Source organism: Pseudophryne corroboree, chromosome 2 (assembly GCF_028390025.1).
Source record: "Pseudophryne corroboree isolate aPseCor3 chromosome 2, aPseCor3.hap2, whole genome shotgun sequence".
Taxonomy (NCBI): Eukaryota; Metazoa; Chordata; class Amphibia; order Anura; family Myobatrachidae; genus Pseudophryne; species Pseudophryne corroboree.
The window spans coordinates 167,403,036-167,415,483 of NC_086445.1; positions in this window are offsets into that span (position 1 = coordinate 167,403,036).

Genomic DNA, 12,448 nt, shown 5'->3' on the forward strand with positions numbered 1-12,448 from the left:
GTTCAGATCGGTCTATGTGTTTCCTCCTCTTCCTCTCATACCCAAAGTGATGAGAATAATAAGAATAAGCAGGGTCAGAACAATCCTCATTGTTCCAGATTGGCCACGAAGGACTTGGTATCCGGAGCTGCAAGAGTTGCTCACAGAAGATCCGTGGCCTCTTCCTCTAAGGCAGGACCTGCTGCGGCAGGGGCCCTGTCTGTTCCAAGACTTACCGCGGCTGCATTTGACGGCATGGCGGTTGAACGCCGGATCCTAGCAGAAAAAGGGATTCCGGTGGAGGTCATTCCTACCCTGATCAAGGCTAGGAAAGACGTGACGTTAAAACATCACCGTATATGGCGAAAATATGTTTCTTGGTGTGAGGCCAGAGCTGCTCCTACGGAGGAGTTCCATTTGGGCCGTCTACTTCACTTCCTTCAAACAGGAGTGACTTTGGGCCTAAAATTAGGGTCCAGAAAGGTCCAAATTTCGGCCTTATCCATTTTCTTTCAAAGAGAATTAGCCTCTTCCTGAAGTACAGACTTTTGTGAAGGGTGTGCTGCATATTCAGCCTCCCTTTGTGCCTTCGGTGGCGCCTTGGGATCTTAACGTGGTGTTACGTTTCCTCAAGTCACCTTGGTTTGAACCACTCAAAACTGTGGAGTTGAAATACCTCACGTGGAAATTGGTCATGTTGTTGGCATTGGCTTCGGCAAGACGTGTTTCCGAATTGGCGGCTTTATCACACGAAAGCCCATACTTGGTTTTTCACGTGGATAGGGCAGAGCTGAGGACTCGTCCTCACTTTCTGCCAAAAGTGGTCTCATCTTTTCATGTGAACCAACCTATTGTCGTGCCTGTGGCTACACGGGACTTGGAGGATTCCGAGTCCCTGGATGTGGTCAGGGCTTTGAAGATTTGTGTGACCAGAACGGCTAGAATCAGGAAGACTGAAGCTCTGTTTGTTCTGTATGCGGCCAACAAGGTTGGCGCTCCTGCTTCAAAGAAGACTATTGCTCGCTGGATCTGTAATACGATTCAGCAGGCGCATTCTACGGCAGGTTTGCCATTGCCTAAATCGGTTAAGGCCCATTTCACTAGGAAAGTGGGCTCTTCTTGGGCGGCTGCCCGAGGGGTCTCGGCATTGCAATTGTGCCAAGCTGCTACTTGGTCGGGTTCAAACACCTTTGCAAAGTTCTACAAGTTTGATACCCTGGCTGAGGAGGACCTCATGTTTGCTCAATCGGTGCTGCAGAGTCATCCGCACTCTCCCGTCCGTTTGGGAGCTTCGGTATAATCCCCATGGTCCTTACGGAGTCCCAGCATCCTCAAGGACGTTAGAAAAAATAAGATTTTAATTACCGGTAAATCTATTTCTCGTAGTCCGTAGAGCAGTGATTTTCAACCTTTTTTTACTCGCGGCACACCGAACAATATTTTAAAATTGCCAAGGCACACCATCAGTTCCCCACAGAAAAAAAAACAAAAAAACCACACACTGGCACTCATAGTAAAAAAAAAAATCCACACATACATTGGCCTACACAGAAAAAACAATCACATTGCTCCCCACATAAATCCTATTGCTCCCCACGTGAATTATTCACATTGTTCCCCCCATAAATCCATAAATTCTTATTCTCCCCACATAAATCCTATTGTTCCCCACAGGAGAAAAAAAATAACAAATATTATGCCCTACCGGTCAGCTGTCCTCCTCCCTGTCCCTCAGTGACGGGGATTGTTCATAGTGGAGTGCTGAAAATACTGAGCAGTGGGCAGTCGGGCAGGTGTGGATGTGGGTGGGCAAGGCAAGCTGTGTATGCAGGCGGGAACTGGAAGATGTGTATGCAGGCAGGTGGGCTGGCTGGGTGGTGAGACGCGGCGGCCGTGACCTATGATATCACACCACCGCGTCTTCAAGGCACAGGTCACAGCCGGAGCACGACTGATCATCTAAGAAGAGCCTGGGCCAACAGTTCACTGTGAAGGTGCATGAAGCTGCTCTGGCTCCGCGGCACACCTTGCAACCGGTCGCGGCACACTAGTGTGCCACGGCACACTGGTTGAAAAAGCCTGCCGTAGAGGATGCTGGGCGGCCGTCCCAAGTGCGGACTTCTTCTGCAAGACTTGTATATAGTTGTTGCTTACATAAGGGTTATGTTATAGGTTATCGGTTTAACCGAGGCTATGTTGTTGTTCATACTGTTGACTGGGTAGTGTATCACAGGTTATACGGTGTGGCTGGTATGGATCTCGCCCTTAGATTTACAAAAATCCTTCCTCGTGCTGTCCATCTCCTCTGGGCACAGTTTCCCTAACTGAGGTCTGGAGGAGGGGCATAGAGGGAGGAGCCAGTGCACACCCAGAGTCCAAAGCTTTCTTAAAGTGCCCTATCTCCTGCGGAGCCTGTCTATTCCCCATTGTACTTACGGAGTCCCAGCATCCTCTACGGACTACGAGAAATAGATTTACCGGTAAGTAAAATCTTATTTTTACAATCTTCAGCACATCCCTTCCCAGTTTATAAAAAAACGTGGTCCGGGATAGTGCCGCTGCACATAGAGCACATGTATCCTCACATAGAGCACCCTCACGGCCACACGCAGCTCACTCCCTGACCTGCAAGAGCTGAACGGAGCTTACACACAGAAGCCCCGTCATAGCCTCACTACAGGACAAGGTATGCTGGGGGGACGGGATGGTCAGCGCACGCTGCCGCCCCGCTGTGTGGGGAAACCCGCCGCTCCTAACAGGCCAGCCGCTCCGTCCGCCGCTATACGAGCATTAGCACAACCGCTCCGATCAGCGCCACCATGACCCGCTCCTCTGCCGCTAAGACCCGCCGGCTGCCGCTGCAGGACCGCTCCACTACAGCGCTCCCTGCACCTGATCTCGGTCTGCCGGATACCCGCTCCCCGGTAACTCCCGCTCGGACAGCGGTACCCGGGCCACAGGGGAGGGAGAAGAAGGGGGGGAAAGTAAGGCGGCATGCATAACATCAGCATAGGGCTGCGTGGGTTACAGCAATAATTACATAGGCTGTTAAGCCTATATTAACAGGTTACTTTGCTGCAATAGTTACAGGTTATAAGGAGTATACCCTGCACTGTGATTAGGACTGTAAGCATGGCATGGTTGCCATTTTAACTATGCTTCCTGTTATTCCTGTTTGTGATTCCAGAACGTTCCTGTCCTACATCTCTACTCCACCGGATGGCGCAGGGGTGTTAGTGGGAATTTTGGATCAGATTTCATATAGTACTGGCCACGTGCACTGCAGCTATATATATATATATATATATATATGTATATATTATACACTCCTTAGTACACTTTTACTGAGTCGTGCAAGTGTCTATCCTTGTATATTGTATTGTCTGTCTGCATAATGAGTAAGGCACCAGCCAAATCTAAAAAGCAGTTTCACTGCAAGGTCTGTAAGAGTGTGCTACCGCATGGAGCTACCACATGTTCAGTATGTTTTGTGGATTCTGTTACGAATACAATTTCCGCTCCGGTTTCAAAGCCGGTTTCATCCCCGGAACCTCCATGGGCTATGCTAACAGATGTCATGGCTGGGTTGCAATCAGAATTGTCCGCCGCTCGACACGAGCGGGAAGCGGCAAGATCTGAGTCGCGGTTGAGACCGCCAGAACTACCGGAGGGGTTTCAGCCTTGCCAAAGGTCCAAGTCCACTTTGGGTAGAAGAGATAAATATCATTTTTCTTATGATTTACCAGTTTCTGCTATGTTGCATTCTGACGATTCTATGCCAGACCTCACTGCGCAGGATGAGGGTGAGGAGGGCGAATTAGACCAGTAGTCAGATAGTGAAGATTTTAACAGCCCAGGCATTGATAATCTCATGAGGGCGGTGCATCAGTCTCTGAAGATTACAGAGACTGAGGAGCCGCTGACAAATGATGAAGTCATATTTACTAAATGCCAAAGATCTCCAATGTGTTTTCCTGTTTCGGAATCTCTTAATAAGATGTTAGTTGAAACACGGAAGAATCCAGATAAACGGTTTTCTATACCTCGCCGATTTAAGTCTAGTTACCCGTTTCCAGAGTCTGTGACATCTACATGGGAGAATCCGCCAATGGTGGATTCGTCTGTGTCAAAACTTACAAAGAAATTAACCATACCAGTGCCAACGGCTACTACTCTTAAAGACCCTTCAGACCGTAAAATAGAAGCTATGCTAAAGTCCATGTATATAGCAGCAGGAGTGTTGCTTAGACCTGGGTTGGTTGGCATTTGGGTCACAAAGGCGCTAATTGTATGGATAACCGAACTGAAGTCTGCCCTACATGACGATCACCTTATACTTCTCGCTGATCAAATCTGTGAAGCTGCTGAGTATCTATGTACAGCTTCTACTGACGTCTATCAGCTCACTTCTCGCATTTCATCGTCGCTAGTTACAGTACGACGAGCACTCTGGCTGCGTTCTTGGCAAGCGGAGGCAGAGGTCAAAAGAGGTATAGAGCCGTTGCCTTACGGAGGCGAGAAGTTGTTTGGTCCCGAATTGGACAAATGGATTTCTGAGGCTACGGAAGGAAAGTCTGTTTTCTTACCATTGCCTTCGACGGTACCAAGACGGAAATACTCTGGTCTGGCATTCAAATCCTTTAGACCTCAGCCCTTTTGGGGCCGTGGTAGAGGAACAGCCACGCCTGGTAGACGAGGTCGAGGACGTGGTTTCCAACAAACCAACACCAGTCGTCAGGACGCTAAGGTCACCGACAAGCCAGTGGCATGACGGGCTCCCAGCCCATCTCGGATCTCCAATTGTGGGAGCACGCCTTCAGACGTTCCATTTGGCGTGGTTCCAGACATCCACAGATGGGTGGATCCGCAATTTAGTGTTAAAAGGTTACAAGATAGAGTTCGACTATCTCCCGCCATTGCGGTTTTTTCAAGACAGGACTGCCTCTGTCGGACGACAAGAGGGCGGTTCTGCAAATTGCCATTCAATCCCTGCTGGATACAGCAGTTTTGATTCCGGTCCCTGTACAACAACAAGGTCAGGGTTATTATTCCAGTCTGTTTGTGGTACCAAAGCCGAATGGCTCCGTCAGGCCAATATTGAACTTAAAGGGTCTCATTCAGTACGTCACTTACTACAGATTCAAGATGGAATCTCTGCGGTCAGTAATTGCAGGTTTAGAGCCACAGGAATTCATGATTGTACTTACACATTCCGATTTGGCCACCTCATCAGAGGTTCTTGCGTTTTGCAATACGGCAGAACCATTACCAGTTTCAGGCTCTACCGTTTGGTGAATACCCGAGGCGCTGACGAGAGGCCAAAGTGATGTCTGTGATGATAGCTCATCTCAGATCCCTGGGAGTGATAATAGTTCCGTATTTGGACGATCTGCTCATCAAAGCTCCGTCTCAACAGATGCTCCTCCAACATGCGTTGCTAACGTACAATGGCCCTCATTCCGAGTTGTTCGCTCGCAAGCTGCTTTTAGCAGCTTTGCACACGCTAAGCCGCCGCCTCCTGGGAGTGAATCTTAGCTTATCAAAATTGCGAACAAAAGATTCGCAATATTGCGATAAGACATCTCTGTGCAGTTTCTGAGTAACTCAAGACTTACTCGGCATCTGCAAACAGTTCAGTGCTTGTCGTTCCTGGTTTGACGTCACAAACACACCAAGCGTTCGCCCAGACACTCCTCCGTTTCTCCAGCCACTCCCGCGTTTTTCCCAGAAACGGTAGCGTTTTTTCACACACTCCCATAAAACTGCCAGTTTCCGCCCAGAAACACCCACTTCCTGTCAATCACATTACGATCACCAGAACGAGGATAAAACCGTGAGTAAAATTCCTAACTGCATAGCAAATTTACTTGGCGCAGTCGCAGTGCGGACATTGCGCATGCGCACTAAGCGGAAAATCGCTGCGATGCGAAGAAATTTACCGAGCGAACAACTCGGAATGACCCCCAATGTACTAGTTCAGCACGGTTGGATTGTCAACTTCAAGAAATCACATCTAATTCCGTCTCAACGACTTCAATTCCTAGGTATGATTCTCGATACGGTAAATCAAAGAATTTTCCTGCCAGAACAGAAAGTACAGATTATTCGTCATCTGGTACAATTAGTGCTCAAGCCACGCACAGTCTCGGTACATTTGTGCATTCGCCTCTTAGGCACAATGGTGGCGGCTTTCGAAGCGCTTCAGTTCGGAAGATTTCACTCACGTCCTTTTCAACTGGATGTGCTCGCACAGTGGTCGGGCTCGCATCTGCAGATTCACCACAGGGTGAGGTTGTCACCACGGGCCAGGGTATCTCTACTCGGGTGGCTCAAAGTACACAATCTAACCGCAGGGAAACGGTTCGGCGCCTGGAATTGGATAATTCTAACGACGGACGCGAGTCTCAGAGGTTGGGGAGCTGTAGTTCAAAATTGTCAGCTCCAGGGTCTCTGGGCGGATCACGAAAGATTGCTGTCGATAAATGTCCTGGAACTCCGGCCAATTTATAATGCACTACGACAAGCAGTGCACATGCTTCGGTCTCAGACTGTCCAGGTGCAGTCAGACAACGCGACAGCGGTCGCGTACATCAACAAACAAGGAGGAACGAGAAGCCGCATGGCCATGCGGGAAGTAGCTCGAATCCTCAATTGGGCCGAGCATCACCAAGTGATATTGTCGGCAGTGTTTATTCCGGGAGTGGACAACTGGGAGGCGGATTATCTCAGCCGTCGGGATTTTCATCCAGGAGAATGGGCATTAAATCCAGAAGTTTTTCACATGTTGGTCCAAAGGTGGGGTTACCCTCAAGTGGACCTGATGGCATCTCGCCACAATCACCAAATGCCCCAGTATGTGTCCAGAACGAGAGATCCAAAGGTAGTGGCGGTGGATGCTCTCACAATCGCGTGGCCGTACAGCCTCGTGTATCTGTTTCCACCGTTTCCGCTGCTCCCTCTGTTGCTAAAACGGATCAAAAGAGAGTCCACCACAGTCATACTAGTGGCGCCTCATTGGCCTCGGAGAGCTTGGTTCTCGGATCTCCGCGGACTACTCGCAGACTATCCTTGGCCTCTCCCACTACGTCCGGACCTGTTACAACAGGGTCCGTTCCTTTACCCCGATTTAGTGCGGCTGCGTTTGACGGGGTGGCTGTTGAGACCGCCCTCTTAAGAAGAGAGGGCATTCCAGAATCTGTTATACCAACCATGTTACGAGCTAGGAAGCCAGTTACGGCAGCTCATTATTACAGAATTTGGCATGCCTATATAGGTTGGTGTGAAGTTCGGAAGTTTCCGACATCATCTTTCAAGTTATCCCGTCTTTTGTTATTTCTACAGACGGGGTTAGATGGAGGACTGCGTTTATCTACATTAAAGGTGCAGGTATCTGCTTTGTCAATTTACTTTCAAAGACGATTGGCTCTATTGCCGTCGGTACACACCTTTCTGCAAGGTGTCCTCAGTGTACAGCCTCCATTCATTCCACCTACAGCGCCATGGGACTTGAATCTGGTTTTAGATTTCTTACAGTCTTCATATTTTGAACCCTTACAACAAGTGGATATTAAGTTTCTCACTTGGAAAACTGTTTTACTCCTAGCCTTAGCTTCGGCAAGGCGTTTTGAGATTTGGGTGCCTTGTCATGCAAGCCACCGTATTTGGTGTTTCATGATGACAGAGCGGAACTTCGGACGAATCCCGCTTTCTTGCCAAAGGTAGTGTCATCTTTTCACATCAATCAACCAATAGTAGTTCCTGTGTTAACAGAAGATTATGGAACTTTGGATGTGGTACGCGCACTACGCGTTTATGTATCCCGAACGTCTAAGGTTCGTAAGATGGATACGTTGTTTGTTCTCTATGATGCTGCCAAGATGGGTTGGCCAGCTTCTAAGCAGACCTTATCCAGATGGATTAAACTGACCATACGTCAGGCTTACCTTCATGCTAGGTTACAGCCACCTACATCAGTAACAGCTCATTCCACACGTTCTGTGGGAACTTCATGGGCAGCTGGTCGTGGGGCTTCTACGACGCAGCTTTGCCGTGCGGCTACATGGTCATCAGTGCACACGTTTGTGCGCTTTTACAAGTTTGATACGTTTGCGGCATCAGCACATAGATTTGGCCGCCTAGTGTTACAGGTGCCAAACAGCTCTCCCGCCCACGGGGGAAGCTTTGGTACGTCCCAAGAGTACTCCAGTGACCCCTAGTGGATGAAAAAGAAAATAGGATTTTGGTACTTACCAGGTAAATCCTTTTCTTTGAATCCATAGGGGGCACTGGACGCCCACCCAGAGCAGTTTTACCTGGTTTGTGGTAAGTTCAGGGGATCTTATGGTAACACATTCTCACCGACTGGTTCAAAGTTTCAAGTTCTATCGGTTATGGTGTCAACTGTTTAGTTGTCAGTAACGTTATGTGTCAACTTTATTGTTATCCGTTATGTTATATGTAATTCTCCATTGTCAACCTCTCTATAACTCCTGTTCGGCTCAGTAAAAAACACTGAGGTACTCTGGGATATGGAGGGGTGGAGAGTTCTAAATTTAAATATTCAGTGCCCTGTTCCTGCGGAAGCCGTCCATATCCCAAGAGTACTCCAGTGCCCCCTATGGATTCAAAGAAAAGGATTTACCTGGTAAGTACCAAAATCCTATTTTTACAAAATATATTTAAAAGAATGATGCCAAAGAATGCTGCTCAGTGTTTTTGTATGTAAATACCGTGCTGCATAATTATTAAAGAAGGAATCACGGTTAAGCACACTAAGATTCTGACCATTTCCAACCGACCATCAACCCAAAATTGTTTGGTGTCTCCATGAACTACACACTAGAAATTGTGCGCGATACTGTACGTATGTACAGACACCATTTTCTGAATGATTTTAAAACCACATGACTGACATAATCAGTGCTGCTCTTACTAAATATGGAAGCAAAATCAACCACCGGCAAAAAGTGTGGGGCACACACTAAACAATAACGGTTATATTTGATTTTTCATGTACCGTTTATGCAGAGTGCCGAACAACTGGAGTTACTATCATTTTTATAGCCGTGTAATATCTTTTAACTTGGGTCTCAATTTTTAGAAGTTATTATCCGTAAACTGCAATAACAACAAAAATAAATCTATGTAATAATTCATTCTAAACTGCAGTAACCTATCACTTGTAGTGCAAAAATCTTTACCACCTAATCTTTAAGGATTATCATGTACACTTTGCCCTAGCTCAGTATTAATGTCTGGTGGAACTAGGATGTCTCTTCACTTGTTACTCTATTATTCCAGAGACTAATATAAAAAAAATATAAGGACAGCGTTGGCACATTCACATTAAAGATAGTTATTTTTAATAACACATATAAAATGCATTCACATATACAATACTATCTATTACTTAATAAAATCATTAAGATATGCAATTCTCAAGATATTTCGTCCTTTTGTTACCAACCAGAGAATTTAACCGTTCCTAACTATTTATGAGTATATGCAGCTGAATGCTTAACCTAGATGATGTTATCCGGTACTATTGTCCCAATTGTAACTTATTTCATCAACTTGTTACAATAGTAACTGGTGTCTCAGTTGTAACTTATTTCTTTAATTTGATGCAATGGTAATTTGTACAGCTGTTTATCAAGCCTCAAATAATTTCTCAAGTTGCAGTTCTTAAGCACAGTTAATTAGAAAGTGGTTTCCAAACAGAATTTCTCCATATACTTATGCTGATAAAAAATGCACTTCCACCTTTATAATAAATTATAATCACCGCTCATAAGATACGTAGGGATGTCTATCCACATATTGATGCCGGAAAATCAGTCCCAGCCCCAGCATGTTTCCTGAACACCTGCATGTCTTTGATATGTCATAGAATAAACCAAAGAAAGTGAAAAGAGAGAAATTATTGCTTTTCTCCAAAGATCTTCTAAAAAGACCTGGACAGATTTGTTGGTACCCCATAGAAAATAATACATAATTGGATTATAGGGATATTTCAAACTAATTGCTTTCGTGAATTAGTATCACACAGGCCTTCAATCTACTAATCCATCATTCATATTTAAATGGGGGAAAAAGTCACGCTGTTTGGTATCATTGTGTGCATCACACTGAACACTGACCAGAGAGTCTGATGAGATCAGAAAGAAAGTTATAGACAAGCTTTAAGACCATCTCTAAGCAGCTTGGTATTCCTTTGACTACAGTTGCAAATATTAAGAAAATTAAAGTCCTGGACATACCTGCATCAAACTCCATGGAAGAAGAACCAGGAGGAAATTACTTAAAAAAACAACAACAAAAAAAACAACATAAAAGCCAAACTGGAATTTGCTAAAATGCATATTGATGCAGTCCTTTTGGAAAAATGTCCTTTGGACATATAAGTCAAAACTAGAGCTTTTTGGCAAGTCACATCAGTACTATATGCACAGAAGAAGAAAAAATTATGCTTTCATAGAAAAGAGCCCCATACCTGCTGTGAAACCTGGAGGAGGTACAGTTGTGTTTTTTGGGTTGCTTTCCTGAGTCTGGAAAGGTGTGCCTTGAAACTGTGCAGGGCACAATGAAATCTCAGGACTATCAAGAAATTCTGAAGTGAAATTGTTAGCTCTGTCTCAGTTGCAGGTCATAAGTCCTCCAACACGATAATGACCCAAAACACATCTAAAAGCACCCAAGAATGTATAAGAAAAAACATCCTATTCTGAAGTGGTCTTCTACGAGCCCTGATATGAATCCTATGGGACATCTGTCGAAAGAGATGAAACATGCAGTCTAGAGAAGGCATTCATCAAACCTGAGACAGCTGTAGCAGTTTTCTTCGGAAGAGTGGCCCAAGCAACCTGCTGACAGGTACAGAAGTCTCATTGGGTGCTACAGAAATCACTTGATTGCAGTGGTTTCCTCTAAATGTAGCGCAACAAAATTTTAGGTTAAGGGTCCTATCAGTACTGCCCATTCCATTTTATTTTGTTTATTTCAACAAATGTGTCCCCTTCTGTATCTTATGTTGTGCGTATCAGGGAATATAAGCAGTCACATGTCACAAAATTTATCTGATCAACATGTTTATTTAAATTGATCGACTTCAAACTAACATTGCTAATGCTGACTGAAATTGAACATGAGAATTTCATCTCGACATGTAATTGTACTGCCGACTACATCACAAAAAGTAATAGGATTTTTCTAGTTCAGGATTGAGAAAGTCATGTGTTTCTGAACCACTGACATGAAAAATGTGGTTCCACAGCCACCAATCTCCAAATGTATAAAGCTAACCAGACCCTCCAATAATTTAATTTGACATGGTTATAGAGGTTGTAATTGCTTCTGCTAGATACAGAGTTCACAGATACTTGGTACTATTAGAACACAGGTTCTCAAACTTGGTCCTCAGGACCCCAAACAGTGCATCACAGGTGAAATAATGAGCTCCATCTGTGGCTGTTATAAATGTGTCAGTGAGTAATGAGTACACCTGTGCTCTGCTGGGTGACTTGCAAAACATGAACTGTGTGGGGTCTTGAGGCTGAGTTTGAGAACCACTGGAATAGAATATAGAGAATCCTTAGCTAGCCCCGTTACATTATAGCAGGGCTGGCCAAACCGGTCCTCGAGATCTACCAACAGTTCCATGTTTTCTAGGCCTCCTGGAGATCTGTAGAATTGTCAGTAGGAATAAATGCAGCTCATCTTAATTAGTAATGACTACACCTGTGCACCAGCTAGGTGGTCTGGAAAATGTGAACTGTTGGTAGATCTCGAGGACAGGTTTGGCCAGCTCTCATTATAGTCTCCTAATCAACTCATGCCCATGAGACTAATTTTCACAACTCGTCCTACTGTCCGGTAAAACTTTGCAGACAAACACAAATCTTCGGCAAGAGTTTAGGATACTATCTGTAATACATTGGGGTATATTCAATTAAAATCGGATCCATTCCGACATGTATTTGTCGGAATGGATCCGACAACCCCTATTCAATCCCATCTAAAATTCGACTTTTTCAAGTCGAATTTTAGATGGGACCCGGAGGAGGCGAGGGGGGGGGGACAGCCAGAGGAGATCAGCGCTACAGATTAGCGCTGCAGCTGGATGTCACTCACCCGCCTGACCTCACAGCAGCTTCCACTCGGCTCCAGCAGCGTGCTGGAGCCATGTGGAAGCTGCCGTGAGGTCGGGCGGGTGAGTGACATCCAGCTGCAGCGCTGATCTCCTGTATGCCCGCCCGCTGTGCCCCCCCCCATCTCCCTGCGGCTCCCCCCCCCTCGCCTCCACCGGGTCCATCTCATTCCGACATTTTGATGTCGGATTGAGATAGTCGAAAAGGGGGCCAAAACCTGCCGGATTTGGCCCCGTTTTCGACATCAACACGTGGATCGGCAGCTATTCCACCGATTCCAGCTATTCCACCGATCCACGTGCTTTTCGACAAGTCGAAAAACT